We start from the raw sequence: 16,762 nt of genomic DNA on the forward strand, positions 1-16,762 counted from the left end.
ATCCTGACAAAAAACACTTGGAATCTACTCGTCCACCAAGATAAAATACTATTTAAATAAACAAACAAAAAAACACTTCTCTACGTGCGTAGATATAAAAATGTATGACACAGATGACAAAAATCCAAACTGAGTGATCCTCGAGACTGCAGACAGAAATCATGCCCAAGCATAATGATCTCAAATTAGAGGAGGCCCTTGTTCTTGGAGGAAGGAAGAAGGCCTGCTAAGGATTTACTCGTGGATGGGCTTTTAAAAAAAATAAATTTCTCCGGGCAAAGAGCACACCAGTCTTCACCAGCAGCGCTTCAAATATGTTCCAGTGCACAAAGCGGAAGAAAGAGACAGATGAAACGAGAAGGGAATGATGACACTGACAAGAGAGAGAGAGAGATGGGACAAGGGTATTAGTATGGGATGACAGGCGAGAGAGAGAGAGAGAGAGAGAGAGAAGAGGGGAGAGGGTGAGCTTGAAAGGGGGCGCGCGTGGGTGTGTGGAGGTGTGGAGGTTGAGGGGGTGGTTGTAGTCGGGGCAGCAGGAGTATAGTAGGGAAGGGTGCTGCTACTGCTTCGTTTTTGTGAAGAATAGGGTAAAGCTTTAAAAGAAAAAGAAAAAAGAAAAAAAAAAGGAGTTAAACCCTAAAGGTAAACACGTATGGAGGGGAAACAGCTGAAGATTAGTTAGCCTAACATCGCCATTGTCGTTGTCAGTCGTCTTCCCATTCCCACACCCCCACCCCCACCAGTATACTCCTCTTCAACTCCTCCCTTTCCCTTTCGACCTCTCCCTCTCCTCCCTTCTTCAAAATAAAAATAACCTCCCACCTCCACCCACTACCAACCTCTCCTTCATGGGCCCTTCGACATCTAGAGCGATGGCACACAGGCCTAAAGAAACAAAATAAATGAATAAAATACAAAAAAGTAGGAAGGATGCAATACAGACAAGCAGTTCAAGGCCCGTAGAGAGTGTGGGGAGGGGATGGGGCGTGGGGGGCGGGGGGAGGGTGTGTGTGTGGGGGGGGGTGGGGAACATCCTCCCTTTCTCCCTTGCTCTCTCCCTTCCTCCCGTTGGTTGTAAGCCGAAGGACACCAGCTCACATCAGCATCTCCCTATTGTTTAACGGCGGTCCACAGCTGCCTGAGTTTGGTCGATATTTACCGACGGAGTTTGCTCTCAACTTCTGTCGGTGCTTGGCCAATACTAGGGCAGCCTAGCCTGTGCGCAAACACTGACTGCTGGAGAAAGTAGGCTGGTGAGGAAGAAAAGAGAAAAAGAAAAGAAAAACAAAATGGATGGGGAAGGGGTTCAGAGGAGGGGAGGGATGAGGGTTGTGGTGGGTTAAAATGTACTGATTGGACGGATGTGTGTGTGTGTGTGTGTGTGTGTGTGTGTGTGTGTGTGTGTGTGTTATTTTCTTTCGACACAACCCCCGATAGATATTTAACCTAGTCAGTTGCCTGGGTCATTATCAAGTTATCAAGGGTACCGGCTGGATTTAATTCAACAGAATCACTTGCGTAATTTACAAGGACGCATACATTGTGTTCCAAAACACTTCCAAATCGATTCTATGTAAGTTCTTTAACAAAGTAAGAATCGAAGTCCTATACCAACACCACTAGTAACTAGTTGTAGTTGTAGCAGGAGAAGAAGTAGTAGTGGCAGTAGAAGTAGAAGAAGAACTAGTTGTAGCAGTAATAGTAGTAGTAATAGTAGTAGTAGCAACAGCAATATCGTCATCACCATCATCAGCAGCAGTTGCAGTAGTCATATTAGTAGTAGTCCCAGCAGCAATAACAGCAGCAGCAGCAGCAGTAAAACTAATTATACTGGTTCGCCTCTGAGTCTGCTTCCATCTTTTCTCTTGAGCGACGAGTTGCAAGCAGTTTCTGCTCGACAGTCCACAAAAAAATCAAAAACAAATCAAACTGGTTTTATATAGCCCACCCTGCTGACCACAAACGGCCATTTCACAGGGCCGAAACTTGGCCACAACAGGACTATAGGGAGGTCCTCCACTGACCATTAAGCGTTGCACAGGAAACTGTGTGGATTGGGGCGACACGAACTGAATAAAGAATTATCTTTTTAAAAAAATAAATAGAAATCAGCGATATGCGACCAACTGATGGAATGTTCCACGCGTGCGGTGGTCGAATACTTTGACTTTCGCCCGAGTTTCCTGAGTTCGATTCCCGGTCTGGGCGCACCTGGGGGGTTAAGGGGTGGAGATTTTCCGATCTCTCAGTTCAACATGTGTGCAGACTTTCAAGCGCCTGAACCCAGATCGTGTGTATATGCACGCTGAAGATCGAATACGCACGCTAAAGATCTTGTCAACCATGTCAGCGTTCGGTAAGTTATGGACACAAGAGCATACCCAGTATACACACGAAACGAATTGTGGCTGCCTACAAGGCGGGGTGAATAAACAAACGGCCATACCCCCCCCCCCCTCCCCTTCCCAACCCCCTCCCCCCCCCCCCCCAAAAAAAAAAAAAAAAAAAAAAGAATAAAAAGAAAGAAAGAAAAGAAAGAAGGAAAGAAAGAAAGTGTGGACGAGAGTTCTGGAAGAGCGACAGGAGACCAACAACGTGATTGTGCAAAAGTGTTCCCACCAGCCAACTGCAGCGCATCAGTGACGTTCCTTCTCAGATGACTGACGCCACTAGCGCTGTTTTGACAGGATTTGTATGATGTAGTCAATCGTGTTGGGCTATAATTATGACAATCAGAACACCAGAGGAAGCAGCTGCTGCCCACTCCTAACGCCTCCTTAGGGCCTCTCTTCTTCTTCTTCTTCGTTAGTGGACTGCATCTCCTACGATGACTCGTGTGTACGAGTTGGAAGTGACTTACATGACCGTTGTTATACCCGCCACGTAGGCAACCCTAATCCGTTTTCTGGGCAGGAGCATACATGCTGGGTATGTTCTTTTTTTTTCCAAACTCTGACATGGATAACGGGATTGTTGCTTTTTTTTTTTTTTTTTTTTTTTTCCATCTTCGGCATGTGGAAACACATACCCCAGGGGGTTCAGGCACCAGCAGGTCAACACATCTGTTGACCTGGGAGATCGGTGTAATCTCTGATCTTCATCCAACTGGCGCCGCCTGGATACGAACCCAGAACTCTAATATTGAAAGTCCAACGCTTTTACTCAATTGTTGCGCCCGTCCTCCTTGCCCCTCCAATGCCAGGTTTCGATTGCTCGTACAGTTGGCTATTGTCCGTGCTCACTTTGAAGGGGTCCAGCTCATCTGTACATGTCTTGGAACGGAGGAAATTATGTTTCAATGTTTCTCAAGTAATTTTTTTTGACTCACTTGTGTAAACAAAGTGAGTCTATGTTTTAACCCGGTGTTCGGTTGTCTCTCTCTCTCTCTGTGTGTGTGTGTGTGTGTGTGTGTGTGTGTGTGTCCGTGGTAAACTTTAACATTGACATTTTCTCTGCAAATACTTTGTCAGTTGACACCAAATTAGGCATAAAAATAGGAAAAATTCAGTTCTTTCCACTCATCTTGTTTAAAACAATATTGCACCTCTGGGATGGGCACAAAAAAATAAATAATGAAGCCTAATTATATGCAAACTGCATTTACTGTTATTTATATATTTTTTGTATTCTCTAAACTTGGCACTTTGATCTGATATTCTGACCCAACAACAAGTGCAGTCATTATTATCATTTTTTATTCAAACAGGAACTTCTTTTGCTAAGCATGGAAGTTTTTATTTATTTTTGCAAACGTTTTGGTGCAGATTACAATTTCAAGGGAAATTACTCTGTAATTAATGCTAAGGGAGTTAATTTGCTTTAAACTGATCTTTCTCATCTTAAACATTGCATTTTGAAATTATACTCAACACATAAAAAAACTTGTGTGTTTTACTCTTCAGTCACAAGTGAGTCTTGAAGGCCTTGCCTCTCTTGTTTGTAGTTATATAGTAGTAGTTAATAGTCAAACTACTACAGATCTTATCAGGTTAGTTCCAGGTTGGTTTTTTTATATATGTTTTTAGCTAAGTCAATCCAGATAATGGTCTGGATTGTTTTGTTTTCTTTGTGAAATTCTCTTATTAAAGATGTGAACAAGAAGCAGCAACGCTGCTGGTTAGTGTAGGTATTGAGAAGAGAGACCGGGAACTAGGAAGACGTAGAGACCGGAGAGGGAGGGGGAGAGAGAAAGGGAGAGAGAGAGTGGGAGAGAGAGAAGGGAGAGAGAGAGAGAGGGGAAAAGGGAGACGGGGAGAGAGACAGACAGACAGAGACAGACAGACAGACAGAAAGTATAGAGGCAAGCAGAGAAAAGAATCGTGGTTGCCATTCTGCATAAGCAAGGGCATTAACGCTGCAGACACGAGCCCCACACACCCAGGCAGAATTCCCCCCACACTCCCTTCCCACTCCATTTTCATTTTAGCTTGACGCTAAAGAGACACCATGCCAGCTAACATCTTTCCACCACACTATTTCTGTGTCTTTTTCTCTCTTTTTTTTTTTTCTTTTCTCCCCCGCCCCCCCTTCCTCTTCCCGTCCCGTCTGACATTTTCTGCATTCCAGTATGTGGAGATGGTGATGAAGAGAGACGTGTCTTATTAGCTACCTGGAGTGGATGCAGGCGCCATCAAGCCAGCAAGAGCACGCTCAGGGTATGTTAAGTGCGTTTGCGTAGGACGGCGCTTTGAGCACGCCTGAAAATGAGGAGAGACAGAGACAGAGAGAGAGAGAGGAGAGAGAGACCGAGAGAGAGATAGGGCGAGAGAGAGGAGAGACAGAGACAGACAGACAGACAGAGACAGAAAGAGGGAGAGAGAGACAGACATAGACAAAGAGAGCGGTGGAAGAAGAGAGAGGGAATGAGAGAAAGAGAGAGAGAAAGAGAAAGACAGACAGATAGACAAGAGAGAGAGAGAGAGAGAGAGAGAGAGAGAGAGAGAGAGAAATAATGAGAGACATAGACAAACACAGAGACAGAGAGCGGAATGGAGAGAGATAGGAGACAGAAGAAGAAAGAAAGAAAGAAGGTAGACTGACATACACGCAAGTAGCAGACAGAGAGCATTTTGTCTGCCCCGCGCTCAATGTTAAGAACAAAGAAATAACAACGCGGAAAAAAACAAAAACAAATAAAAATATAAACTTTCATTACTTCCTATTACTGTTTCCCCACAGGTCAAAGATCGTGGTCTAATATTAGAATTTAGGACTCTAAATCTATTTTGTGTCACAGATGGAATGCTCATTGCTAGAACGCGTGTCAGATCTTGTGAACACCATAATGAATCTTCAGACTTCCTGTTTGTGAAAGGAACATTTTGCCAAATTCCCATTTTAACATCTTCAATGGAGCGCTTTCCCCTCTATCATGGGTGGAAAAGGCTTTGGTTAACCAAGCTCCTACTGCTCATAAAGCGATAGATTCTTAATATTTTGGAACTCTAACATAACATAATTATGTTTTCCGTGTGTTTAAAGGCAGTTTAATATATATGTTTATATATGCTAAGAACCTCGCATGTTTTCTTTAATTAATATAAGTGGGGTTTTATGTGGACGATCGCAGCTTTTGTGTAAGTCGCCTCTTTCCCCCCTAACAGGGCCCTTTCTTCCACCCGCCCTGTTTTCTTTCCTATCATCTGCACTGTTTCAGTGGATTACTCCCAAGCCGCTCATTCCAAGTCCTCCATATACAGCCACATCCTGACGGGCGCAATAGCTGAATGGTTAAAGCGTTGGACTTTCAATCTGAGGGTACCGGGTTCGAATCACGGTGACGGCGCCTGGCGGGTAAAGGGTGGAGATTTTTACGATCTCCCAGGTCAACATATGTGCAGACCTGCCAGTGCCTGAACCCCTTTCGTGTGTATACGCAAGCAGAAAATCAAATACGCACGATAAAGATCCTGTAATCCATGTCAGCGTTCGGTGGGTTATGGAAACAAGAACATACCCAGCATGCACACCCCCGAAAGCGGAGTATGGCTGCCTACATGGCGGGTTAAAAACGGTCACACACGTAAAAGCCCACTCGCGTATATACGAGTGAACGTGGGAGTTGCAGCCCACGAACGCAAAAGAAAGAAAAGAAAGAAAGAAAGAAAGCCACATCCAGGTTCGTCTGTTGCAGTCCCAGCAATGGCAATCCACAGGGGACTATCGATGCTAAGTTGCCAGAAGGCCACACACCAGAGGAGACCCTCCACCACTACTGAGTCACTTTGGTGGTATTCAGTAGTGCCTTTTTCTGATTTAACGCACTTAGGACTCGGGACACAACTTGCTAAGCCCCATACTGACGAAGATAATGGTTTAGTCGCGAGGCCAGACTGCGTGGGTGTGACCGCTTGAGTGGAGACCGCCACTATGTTCCTCCAGTGACAGTCCCCCACGAATCTGCCGACACCGAAGACCTCGACAGGACCTCTCCAGGCATGAAGTGGAGGGGGGGGGGGGGGGGTGTCGAAACTGAGATCACCATGAGGGCAGAGCATGGGGTTTCAGTTTCAGTTTCAGTAGCTCAAGGAGGCGTCACTGCGTTCGGACAAATCCATATACGCTACACCACATCTGCCAAGCAGATGCCTGACCAGCAGCGTAACCCAACGCGTTTTGTCACGCCTTGAGAAAAACTTGCCGTGACCAGGATTCGAACCTGGGTTATCGCGGCCACAACGCGAGGTTATAACCACTAGACTATCACGGCTCATGCAGAGCATGAAAGACCACACAGTTTAGGACATTTTGAAATTTCGTTTATTGATGATGAAGGTGTTGGATGGTGATGATGACGATGTTGCTATGGAGGTTCATTTAGGTTTGGGATTACGTGACAAAGCTGTACTCTACACTTCCTTTCATAATGATATCCCGGCGTAAACCAGGCCCAAGAGATACAAACACTTGTAGTGTTGGTCAGGAAATTTTAGCAACACACACGAAAAACGCATCCGTGAAGTGGATGATACTCGACTGTGTGGTCCCAGTCTCCCCATTTAAGCCCATAGCACACTCTGGGTAGGAGCTGGCCGCGGGCCAAAAAACCCACTTCCATTGGGAATCGAACCTCGTCCTCCCTGCCGTGAGTCTGCGACACTGACCGCTTCACCACGGCGGCTGGTCTGAAAGCCAATTTCCTTTTTTTTTTCTGGACTATGCAATTAGGTATTTTCGTATTTTGACAACCCCCAAAATTCAGACACATACATGTAATAGGGGATGCTAAACATGCATAAGTTCTTGTAGTGCATGAATATACACACGAAACAAAAGAGCGAGAAGAGAGAAAGGGCTGGACACTGGAAGGTCTGTTCCAATCTTAACATGATCAGTTTATTTCCTGATAACAGGAGGGAAAAAGAATAAAGATAAAAATTATTTCTTTCTATTTTCGTGTTTATTGGGAACAACGATGCATGTCATACAAAACCAGACACCTGCAAGATACGCTGGCGACAACAAGATCTAGCAGATAAAGGTTACCAAAGCAACAGGTTCAAAGACAACCGGAAGTTATTTACGATTGACAATTCTGTGTCTGTCCTTCTGTCTCGAACATTATTGTGATGAATCGTTGCACCCAGACGTTATCAGCCCATTGCGCGGACTACAATGACAGCAAGTTATGATAGCAGGGGCAGCAATGGATGAAGCAGAAACAGAAACAAGGGAAGAGCAGGTGCAGTTTCAAAATAACAGTGGATCATTCAAAATCAGCATCATTATTCTCCTTGCATTCATGGACCACAACTCCCACGTTCACTCATACGTACGAGTGGGCGTTTCACGTGCACGATCATGCAATGAAGGTAACCATACTTCGTCAAAATCAGTAAAGATTGCCTGTTATTTACAAAAGAAAGATAAGGGAAGTCGAGCGTACCGATTATCTCCTTTCATTTTGAGGTGAGTGATTACACAGTGAAAGCACTTCAACCTCCGTGACCCTGGTTTTTCCGGTCTTGATTGCTTCAGTGGACATCGTAATGGTTGCTGCTTTCAGTCCGGGTCAAAGCGGGTAAAGTTGCTGTTTGTCTCCAGGGTCATTATCAGTGTAATCACAGGTTGCAGCCAAGGTCCTTGTATCAAGAAAGGAGTCTGTGTTTGCACGCAGACTGCACCAACCCCTGTCTGTGGGCAAAAGGACTGATGCCACTCAGTGATTTGGCCCAATCATCAAGCGATAGCTCGGATGGAAAAGGCGTTCTAAAAGCAAAATGTTCTGAACGTAATATGCCTGATGGTCAAAGATAAGCAGGGGTGATATGAAATTAGGGGTGGAGTGTGCGACATGGGGGAAAAAACTGACAGAATCATTAACAGGGTGGAACAAACTTATCAGATTCATGCACTGATTGTACATCCCGTTTCTCGTTTCATCATTATCACTGCACTCCGACAGCTGCAGATAGTCCATCCACTTAATTTGAAAGGAGAGAGAAAGAGAGAGAGAAACAGACAGACAGACAGAGGGACAGACAGAAACAACACATTTAGGTGAGAGACAGAGCCAGATGCTTTTGTTGTTGTTGTTGTTTTTAAGAGGCACATTGCAATCAACTGTATCTATATAATCACAATGCTACAGGTGTGGGCATGGGAAGGATGGCGATTGTGCGTCGAACTGCTCACGTAAATTATAGGGTTGGAGAGAGGTGCTGTACTGGAAAGGATTCAAGTCTAAGGGTTATTTCGGGACATTATCATTCACCGGCCTTTTTACGCAGTACGGTTCTCCCTTGGAACAGTCGCGTCATTCATAAAATGCAGGCAGGGTGGATGGGGTTGTTGGGTGGGCCAGACTAAGGAGGGTAGTGGGTGGAGACGGAATTTGGTGGCAGGTGGTATGTGCACCAGAGGAGAGAAAAAAAACAACAAAAAAACAGTTGGGTTGTATTGAGCTTTTTGGTGCGTATCTCACGAAAGCTGAAACAGAAGAAATCCGGACACGAAATGAAGGGAAGAATGACTGTGGAAAACAAATAACAACACAGGTACATGCACAAGTATCACATGCACGTGTGTGCACATGCAAGCGTACATACAAACACACGCACACACACACACACACACACACACACACACACACACACACACACACACACACACATGTACACGCACACAAAATCACCCGCCCTCTTGTCATCTCCACTCTGATCTCTCTCTCTCTCTCTCTCCCTCTCCCTCTCTCTCTCTCTCTCTCTCTCTGTCACATATACACATATATACACATATGCATACATACATACATACATACATGTACACACACACTCTCCTTTCCAAATCTAATAATTGCTTTGTTTGATGACAGAAAAAACCTTGCAGTTACCTGGGTCTGGGCAGAAAAAGTAATATTCGCTTGTACCTGCAGTTACGAGCTTATTCCTTTATTTATTGTAGCAATCATGTAATTATTGTCGCTTTCCGTTAACAGTTCAGACAGAAATTGCAAACACTTGTCGGGAGAGAAGTATAACTTTGAGATCGCAAAAAAGTTTTATGTTCTTTCAAGCTCCACAGCACTTCATAGAATTATCATTTTATCATTGGACGTACCGGAGAAGAACAAAGTTTATTCATTGCGAGATGTCTGTGGGTTGATTAAGTACTGCTTGTTCCAGACAGAAAGAGATGGGGATCTCTCTCTGGTTCTCTGTCTTTATCTCTGTCTCTGCCCCCCCTCCCCCCCCCCCCCCCCGACCCCTCCTCCCTCTCCCTCTCTCTCTCTGTGCCAGTTTGTCTGTCTCTTTCTCTGCATCTTTCTCTTGCTTTCTTTATATCCAGATTAACGTTCACAAACACAGACGGACACACACACACACACACACACACACACACACACACACACACACACACACACACACACAGAGAAATAGAGAGAGAGAGACAGGGACTGAGACACACATACATGCACACACGCACACACACACACACACATACGCACGCACGCACGCACGCACGCACACACACACACACACACACAGGGAGAAATAGAGAGAGAGAAACAGAGACTGAGACACACACACACACACACACACACACACACACACACACACACACACACACACACACACACACACACACACACACGCTGAGAAACAAACAGTTTGACATCCAAACAAAATTTAAAAAGCACCATTAAGCAGTGTGTGATTGAAAATTGTTATTAAATGAAAACAACAACAACAACAACATAACAAGCCAACAACAACAACAACAACAACAACAAATGTGAGTTCTTGAAATATATACCTTGTCAAAACAATCTAGTTAATCAAATTACTAACAGAGCGCATCAACGTAAATATATTTGCAAAGAAACTGGAACTAAGTGGTTTTCACAAGGAAACTGATACTTCCTGAATTGAAAAAAAAGAGGATCAGCTGGGCACTTCTTCAGAGGCAGAGAACAAATTTGAGGCCAGAGAGAGATAGGACAGCCAGAATGCATGATGCTTTAGGTGGAGGACAGATAATAAATATGATTTAAGCAGCTCCATAACATGTATAAATCCGGTATTTCGCAAAACCTCTCACGAGGTCTCTAATCTTTCCAACCCGCAACTTATACAACCAGATACGAATCACAAGAGAATCTGTCTTACCACCACCCCTCGCACATGCACCCTTGCCTCCCTCTCTCCCTGTGTGTGTGTGTGGGGGGGGATGATGGGGGTGGGGGTGGGGCGAACTGACAACAGACGTGTGCTGTGATGTCTGTTGTTTTAAAGGAACTGCTGTAAACATCCTTCAGATCACTTTTTTTTCTACTTTCATTTGTCTTTGAGAAGACTGGCCAGTCTTGAACCCATTGCACATGGCTGGTGCTTGTCTGGTCCTTCTGCCAGTTGTTCATTCGTTCTTTAGTTTAACGTCTTTTCACTGTAAGTGATATTAGACGGGAGTAGGAAAAAAAAATCGAGGGGGCGTGGAGGGTGGGGGTAAAGCAATTACTGTGTACACATGCGTGTGTGTGTGTGTGTGTGTGTGTGTGTGTGTGTGTGTGTGTGTGTGTGTGTGTGTTACATATAGAAAATGGTTGATTTAAGTTTTGTTTTGTTTTTAAAAAAAGCATAACAATATAACATCTTTCTAATGAAACATTAACAGCTATAACAGCGAACCAACTGGACTATTTAACAAGGAGTTGAAAAAGTCATACATTAGCAATGGATTGCTGAAGATTGCCAACAACCTCCTGCCAGTTGTTATAGTTCCCTGGTATCAGAGGAATGGGAGTGGTGGAGCAAATGTTTTTTGGCCCTCTGGGTCCTTGCACCCCATAGTTTAACATACTTTTTGAGTCCCCTGGGTGTCTGGCTTTTGTTCTGAATTCCTCATCAGTTTTGTAATTTCAGTTCCAATTTTTATTGCTTGAGCATTATCCTGACATGTATCACTGTCTTGTACTCTGTCTCTCTGTCTCTGTCTCTGTCTGTCTCTCTGTTTCTGTCTCTGTCTGTCTGTCTGTCTGTCTGTCTCTTCACTTGAAATTCTCTATCCTCTCTTTCTCCTCTGGCTACGTGGTGTTGAAAATGCCAAACTACCATTCATGTAACCGCAATATAATAATAATGTGCATGCTGTATTGGTATGATGATTTCCCACTTTGTTTTATTTTATTGTTTCCTCTTCGAGGGCTGGATGAGAAAAATTGAAACCATTGTCTTGCTTACTCTATTATCATCAGAAAATAGAATTAATTAAATTCAGTTCAATCTCTCTCTCTCTCTCTCTCTCTCTCTCTCTCTCTCTTGATATTCACACGTGGACCGTGTATGTGTAAACATGTTTATGCTTTTTAGCACACACACACACACAAAACCTGTGTTGTTTCTGATCTTTCTCCCGCCCACAAGCACCACGTTACCAATAAAAAGAGAATCCCACTTCTGTCTTGCCCACCCCCTGTGCACCCGCACCCTTTCTTCCCCCTCTCCCTGTGTAGGGGGCTGAACTGATGGCTGGCTTTCGCTGCGGCTCCTATTGTTTGTTTGTTTCTATCGCACAGCAGTAAACATCTTCAGATCTCTTTTTCCTATTCCTTTTTTTTGTCTTTTCTTCTTTGAAAAGGCTCACCTGTGGAACCACCATCACGAACCACAGGATCTATCGCTGTCCCCCCACAGCAACCAGTTGTACGGGTGGGGCTGCTTTGATCGTTTTTTGGAATAGTGATGAGATATTCACAGGCTAAGGTTCACAGCACAGAATACTCACATCACGCACACGTGCAGTGTGGAAGTCTTGCAGAATTCTTCTCGATCACTGAATAGCGGTAAGTTATCAATGTGTCAAATGTCTGTAGAAGTTCTTGCCATTCCTTCGTTTACTCTGCTGAGTGCCCCTTGCCAATTTTCGCCTAAACCACCCACCCATCCCCCCTCCCTCACATGTCGGTTGAAGAATATTTTGATGTAATATCAACAAAACCTGTCAAGATAATGATGTAGGTTCACTTCTGGAACGTTAAACAGACTTTCTCCATGGTTTTCGGTGTGGGCTGGAAGATTACCCGGATATTTTGCTTCCACTTGTTCTGTCAGCATTCAGTATCAGTATCAGTATCAGTAGCTCAAGGAGGCATCACTGCGTTCGGTCAAATCCATATACGTTACACCACATCTGCTAAGCAAATGCCTGACCAGCAGCGTAACCCAACGTGCTTAGTCAGGCCTTGAGGAAACATAAATCAATAAATTAATTAATTAATTAATTGATATAGAAAATAAAATAAAATAAAATAAATAAAATAAGATAATTAAAATATTTAAAAATGACAAAAAAAGAAAGAAAAGAAACAAACAATAGAAAAATAAAAATAACAAAAACAACAAAAACAAAATAATAATAAATAAATAAATAAATAAATAAATAGAAAAGAATTAAAAAAAGATAAATTTCAAAAATTCAAAAATGATAGATAAATACATACAAATACTACTAACAATAATCATATTTACAAGGTGCAAAATCTGTCAGCATTGAAGTGAACACACCATGGTGGGTGAGCAGAATATCTGGTTAATGTGTGTTCACAGGCCTTGGCACAAGGAAATGTGCTGGGAAGCCACTTTCAGGGCTATTAGGAAAGAGTCTTGGGGTTGTACGATTTTATTGTGGAAGACAGCGGTGAAAGGCATAAGACAGAAGTGAACAGCATGACCTGTCGTCTGTTGATAATCAACGCCCTGTAAAAATTATGAGAAAGGCTGGGATGTGCATTTTTGATAAAACTTCATTCATGTGTCAGCACCATGTCTTGCCTATTCAGTTACCACATGGAATGGCAGTGACCCTTGGTTCTGAGCAAAACTGGGTTATGTTATGTTCCCTCTGACTGCTCACAAGAATAATAACAATAAATAAACATCAAAATAATCCATAATTCAAACGTAGAATGATTCAGACCGTTTATGTTGTCAGGGTAAGTTCAGATTAAGAGCGTGGCATCTGCAGTCATGTTGAATGAAACTATGACTCGACAGCTCTTGACGTGAACTTCATCATCATCATCATCATCATTATGCCCATCGCTCCCGGTGGAGCATAGGCCATCGACGATCCCTCGCCATTCCACTCTGTTCTGGGCTGTTCTGGCCATTCCAGTCCAGTTGGTCCCTTGCTGCTTCAGCTCTGCCTCGGTGTCAAATCCAGCTGTTGCAAGGCCGGTCTCTCTTCTTCTTTCCCTGCGGGTTCCAGGTCAGAGCTTGGCGTGTGATGCTGGACGCTGGCTTCCTGAGGGTGTGTCCGATCCAGCCCCACTTCCTCCGCAATATCTGCTTGGCCACTGGTCCTGTCCCGCTCACTCCCACAGATCTTCGTTTCGGATCTTCTCCTGCCATCGGATTTTGTAGATGCGCCTCAAACAGGTGTTGAAGAATGTCTGAATCTTCTGCTGCATCGTCTGTGTTGTCCGCCATGTCTCGCATCCGTAGAGCAGAATTGGCTTCACATTGAAGTTGACGTGAACTTACAAGCACGAAAACATATGACACTGTCGGCCACAGATAATTGAGCAATATTTATGTATGTGTGATTACTGGGATCAGATTGCAGCTTAGACAAAAGCAAACAGAACAGTCATAATACATGCTGGTGTAAAAAAGACCAAGCCAAGCAAATACAGGTAACCAATACAAGATCTAACAAAGACAGTCTAATGCAACCAACACAGTCTGTTTCTGTCTGCCCTGCTCAGACATTGAGCTTGCAACATGTATAATGTCATGGCTGGTTATGTCCTAAACTCATCTACCAACTGCACTGATCACGGCATCACTGGATATCAGCAAAAATAGGAATTGCAGTGAAGGTAGCAGATACACAAACACCGAAGAAGCAGATGTTGTCTCACACTGAAAAAAACACTCAAAGCAAAAGATTTACAATTAAACTAGCATGGTTTGATCATTACTCGTTCGCCCTGGGAAGACACTAAAAGTCGAAAACACGGATTTCTTCTTTTTAGTTGAGATGGTAAGTGAATACATGAGGAGAACACTTCAACCTCCGTGACCCTATTTACCAGGTCTTGATTGCTTCAGTAGACATCGTAATTGTTGCTGCTTTTTTTTCAGTCCGGGTCAGAGCGGTTAAAGTTCTTGTTTGCCTCCAAGGTCATTGTCAGTGTAATCACTAGTTGCATGCAGCCAAGGTCCTTGCATCTACAAACGCGAGTGTGTTTGCGCAAAGAGTGCGCCAGCCCCTGTAGGACTTAGGCTATTCAAAGATTTGTCCCTATCATCAAGCAATGGTTTGAATGGAGCAGGGAGGGGAAAGATAATACACAGGTGGGTAAATATAAGCTAGGGTGGTATGAAATTGGGGGTGGAGTGGGTGGGTGACCTGTGATTGGGGGTGGAGTGGGTGGGTGACCTGTGATAACCCGGTAGAGTCATCAACGCAATGGGACAAACAATCCGGGTTCGCGTACGAATTGTGCACCCCGTTTATCGTTGCATCATTATCACTGCACTCTCTGCGCAGCTGATAGCCCCGCCGCTTATTTTGAGAGAAAAGGAGAGAGAGAGAGAGAGAGAGAGAGAGAGACGGGAGGGGGGGGGCGGCGGGGGAGGGGGTAGAGAAACAGAGACAGACAGACACAGTGACATAATTATGCACACATAGACACACAGAGAGGCAGAAAGACAGACAGACAGACTGGGGGAGAGACAGACAAACAAGGACAGAGACAGAGACACATAGGCAAAAAATGAAACAACTCATTCAGGAGAGACAGAGAGGAAATGCACTTTGTGTGTGTGTGTGTGTGTGTGTGTGTGTGTGTGTGTGTGTGTGTGTGTGTGTGTGTTTTAAATACACATATTGTAATCAACTGTGTCAATATAATTATGATGCTACAAGTGTGGGCATGGGAAGGATGACAATCGCGAGTGTCGAGCGAGCTGCTCACGTTAAAATTATAGGGTTGGAGAGAGGTGCTGTACTGGAAAGGATTCAAGTCTAAGGGTTATTTCGGGACATTATCATTCACTGGCCGTTTTACGCAGTACGATTCTCCCTTGGAACAGTCGCGTCATTCATAAAGAGCAGGCAAGGGTGGAACGGGGGTAGGGGTGGTGGTGGGCAACACTGAAGAGAGGTGGTGGTGGTGGTTGTGGTGGAAAACGAAGGTGGGATTCGCGCCAGAGAAGAAAGAAAACAGGTGGGTGAAACAGTGCAGATCTCAAGTGAGTGGGGAACATCCGTCTTTCTGGGAAATGATCTGCAGCCCTGATGAGACGAAGTGAGTAATACATGAAAAGAAAAAAAAAGAAAGAAAGAAGGAAAGAAACAATGAAACAAACATACAAAAATGCCACTGGCACCAGCAAGCGAAAGTCACAGGCAATATCTTATGTACGTCCGCACATACGAGTTGGTGCAAGCACATGCATGCGCTCACATAGAAACACACACGCCCGCATGTATATGTGTATGTATGTACATGTATGTGTACATGTGTATGTATACATATATGTATGTATGTATGTATAAATATATATATATATATATATATATATATATATATATATATATAATACAGAGAGAGAGCTGAATTTGATGCACTGGTGACTCAAACACAGGAGTGCATTGCTGGCCTAAAGGACTGGATGACTCTCAACAAGCTGCAATTAAATGATGATAAGACTGAATTGATGATAACCTGTCCAAAGAAGTTTCGTCAACATCCTTCCTTTCCTGACTCTGTTCTGATCAATAGCACACCTGTTTCACTTTCTCCCTCTGTTCGCAGTCTTGGTGTAATCCTGGACCAGTCTCTTTCCTTCCAACAGCACATTTCGAATATCTGTAAAGTTGCCTATTTGGAACTGCGTAGAATCAGCTCTATCCGCCACTATCTCTCAACCGATGCAACCAAGACACTTGTATGCTCTCTGGTTCTCTCAAGATTGGATTACTGCAACTCTCTTTTGGCCGGCCTTCCCAAATACCTGTTAGACAGACTCCAACGAATTCAGAATAACGCTGCCAGACTCATTTGCAGAGCTTCTAAATTTGACCATGTTTCTCCTCTCCTTCAGTCTCTCCACTGGTTGCCTGTTTCTGATCGAATAGACTATAAGCTATCCACTCTGACCTTTTCTGCAGTCAACGGATCTGGCCCCAAGTATCTTTCTGAACTCATCCATATCTATACCCCGTCTCGCCAGCTCCGTTCTTCCTCTGATACTCGACTTCTCAGGATACCTCACGTCAGAAGTAAGACCTATGGACACAGATCGTTTTCTTT

At 44.0% G+C, this 16,762-nt stretch overlaps 1 non-coding gene across 1 annotated transcript; it reads right to left on the reverse strand.

The window, feature by feature from the left end:
• Positions 1–6,640: 6,640 nt before the first annotated feature.
• On the reverse strand, positions 6,641–6,712 carry Trnah-gug (transfer RNA histidin (anticodon GUG)). Its single transcript has one exon. It is a non-coding gene; the product is annotated as a tRNA-His (tRNA).
• Between the last annotated feature and the right edge of the window lie 10,050 nt (positions 6,713–16,762).

This window comes from Babylonia areolata, chromosome 9 (genome assembly GCF_041734735.1).
Source record: "Babylonia areolata isolate BAREFJ2019XMU chromosome 9, ASM4173473v1, whole genome shotgun sequence".
In the NCBI taxonomy this organism is placed as follows: Eukaryota; Metazoa; Mollusca; class Gastropoda; order Neogastropoda; family Buccinidae; genus Babylonia; species Babylonia areolata.